This window comes from Drosophila sechellia, chromosome 2R (genome assembly GCF_004382195.2).
Source record: "Drosophila sechellia strain sech25 chromosome 2R, ASM438219v1, whole genome shotgun sequence".
In the NCBI taxonomy this organism is placed as follows: domain Eukaryota; kingdom Metazoa; phylum Arthropoda; class Insecta; order Diptera; family Drosophilidae; genus Drosophila; species Drosophila sechellia.
Genome location: NC_045950.1, coordinates 21,367,951 through 21,371,507, shown reverse-complemented (window position 1 = coordinate 21,371,507; position 3,557 = coordinate 21,367,951).

Here is a 3,557-nt window from a genome sequence, read left to right as displayed (position 1 = left end):
TTACAGTCAAACATTGGAGCCAACACTTACTTAGAAAGAAACAAACGGATTCATATTATAAATACACACTACATTTTAAGATTATCTATATATAAGATTACAATTACTTAATTACACCTTATTATTTAAGCTAAAACATTATTACACTAAACGTATACACAACATATAGGTACACGTATACAAAAGTATATAAGCACAATAACACATATACCATATTTTTAAGTACAACACACAGACTACACAAATCAAAAACACCTACATGCCAAAGAGAATTCCGTTTAATACCCAAAGTAAAAGAAGACTTGGACTTAGAAGTGGAGGCAGCCTTCCTCAAATTAGGGAACAAGTAGAACAATCCACCAACAGCAACAACATGGACTCGGGAAACGCATCAGCCCCTTTAAGTCCGACTACTTCCGCTACTTCCACAGTTATTAACACCAACCTTAACCCAACCGACATTTTGGCTTTTATCGAACAACTCCCCACTTTTGAAGGTCATCCTAGCAATCTCGACAAGTTCATAACTAGCGCTGAGGAACTGCTGTTCCTCATTAGATCAGTAGACAAGACCCCTTATGGACAACTACTTCTAAGGGCCGTCCGCAACAAAATCGTAGGAAAAGCAGACGATGCCTTGACCCTTTGCGACACTCGATTGAACTGGGACGACATCAAGACTAATCTCAAACGACTCTACACCAGCAAGAGAACCGAAGCGATGATACTTAGGGAAATACGGACCCTCCCAAATGACCTTACAATGGGAAAACTTTTTTACAGTATAATTAAAATGAGAAACGAACTTATAACAATAGCTAAAGACATGGATACCACGGGTAATGCACTCGCAACTAAACGTACCCTCTACGATGATATATGTCTCAACGCATTTATCATCGGATTAAAGGACCCATTAAGAACAATCATAAGAATTAGGAACCCGGACACTATCGAAAAAGCTTACGAATACGGACAAATGGAACAAAGTTTTTTCTTCCAAAACTCAAACAGACAAGTAGAGGGCCGTCGCCGTGACAATCCAACGGACAGAGGACGCCCATACCCAAAAAATAACCAACAAGAACCGAAACTATCAAATAATAATGGTCGCAACATTTCGCACCAACAAACCAATCATCAGCAAGGGGGACAATCGATGAGAAATCAAAACACATCCCACAACTACGAAAAACCAACTTCAACACACCAACAATACAGAAACAATACTAACACAAATGTAAATTTGTGCAACATAAATGACGACACAAATTTTCCGCAAAGAGCCTCGGAAGACCAGTCGGATTCATAACTAAAAAAGCCCACGGGTCATCATTACCTTATGTAATGCTATCCCCAACATTTGTCCCTTCACAACCACTTAAATTCCTAATAGACACTGGGTCCACTTATTCATTTATAAACCCGGCCCTCATTACAGAAGACAATATAAAAAAACTTAATTCAAGCATAGCCATTCATACAGTACTTAATACATTCCAAATTACGGAATTCACAGACACTATTAAATTTAAACAATTCAAAGAATTGTCAAATCAGAAGTTTCTTTTGTTCAATTTTCATCCACACTTCAATGGCCTCTTAGGCATGGATCTTCTATCCACTCTGAATGCAAAAATAAACATCGCGGATTCCATTTTGGAAACACCTGAAACCGCAGTTCCAATTTTGACACGACCAAACCCTGTAGACATTTTGCATACTGTACCATCAAATAGCAAGGTAAGGCTTCCACTACCAGTAAACTTCATGCAAGGAGACTTTATTTTTTGACAACCAACTATCAATAACAGGTGGACTGTATACTGCAACCGCAGGTATAGCCTATTATATACGGGACCACAGATTTTGACAACCAACTATCAATAACAGGTGGACTGTATACTGCAACCGCAGGTATAGCCTATTTCGAAGTCTGTAACAGTTCAGACTACAACCAAACACTTTATTTAGAAGAACCATTAATAGCAGAAGAACTCTCTTTACAACACTATGGACTTTTACACTGCATGTCTACAATGGCGGATACTACTCAGACGGACACCCAACAAGAACTTAATATTAAGACAGAACATTTAAACCAAGAAGAAAAATTTAATCTAATCAATCTATGCAAAACCTTTAGGAAACTTTTCCATTATGAAGAGAGCCATTTGACCTTTTCTAATGTCGTTAAACACTCCATACCAACAGTAGACAATGTTCCGATATTCACTAAATCATACCGTTACCCATATGTACACAAAGAAGAAGTTCGTAAACAAATATCAGAAATGCTTCGACAAAATATTATTAAAAACAGTCACTCTCCTTGGAGTGCACCCGTATGGATCGTACCCAAAAAAGCCGACACTACAGGCAAAGAAAAATGGCGGTTGGTAATAGATTTTCGAAAATTAAACGAAAAAAACCATCTCCGACCGTTATCCGATACCTAACATAGCAGACATACTGGACCGAATAGGTAGAACAAAATACTTCACAACAATAGATTTGGCAAGTGGATTCCATCAAATTGGGATGAATCCACAAGACGCGAACAAAACAGCTTTCACAGTCGAAAATGGGCATTACGAATTCACAAGAATGCCCTTCGGTCTGAAGAACGCACCAGCCACTTTTCAACGTGTGATGGACAACGTTCTAGGAGACCTTATAGGTAATGTTTGTCTGGTTTACCTAGACGACATTATTATATTCTCACCCTCACTGCAGAAACACATTAGCGACATTAAACTTGTTTTCTCTAAGCTACTGAATGCGAATCTAAAAATCCAACCTGCTAAGTGTAACTTCTTAAGGAAAGAAATTGACTTTTTGGGACACATTGTTACTCAGGAGGGAGTCAAGCCCAACCCAAACAAAATACAAGCTATTAAAGACTTTCCCTGCCCCAAAACCATCAGGGAAATCAAGTCATTTTTGGGATTACTTGGGTACTATAGGAAGTTTATCAAAGATTTCGCAAAAATAACAAAACCTATAACAAGACAATTAAAAGGAAAAAAATCAATAGTAATAGACGACGAATTTAGGAAAGCAGTCGAAATTTCAAAGAATTTATTATGCAACGACCCAATACTTATATTCCCCGACTTTACAAAACCATTCACGTTGACGACCGACGCAAGCAACTACGCCATAGGGTCAGTGCTATCACAAGGCCCCGATACCAACGACAGACCCATATCCTTCGCTAGTAGAACGCTATCAGACACAGAGGTTCGATATTCCACCATAGAAAAAGAAATGCTAGCTATTATTTGGTCAGTAAGTCATTTTAGGCCATACCTTTTTGGCCAGAAATTTAAAATAGTCACAGATCACAAACCATTAGTCTGGTAAGAAAGCTTTAATGGTCAAAACCCTAAACTACTTCGGTGGAAAACTACCCTAGCCGCATACGATTACGAAGTAGTGTATAAAAAAGGCAAACAAAACGTGGTCGCTGATGCGCTTAGTCGAATAGAACCAAATTTAAACATAAACGAAGACCCACAAAAAATCCCAGTTGTCCAACAACCATTAAATCATTT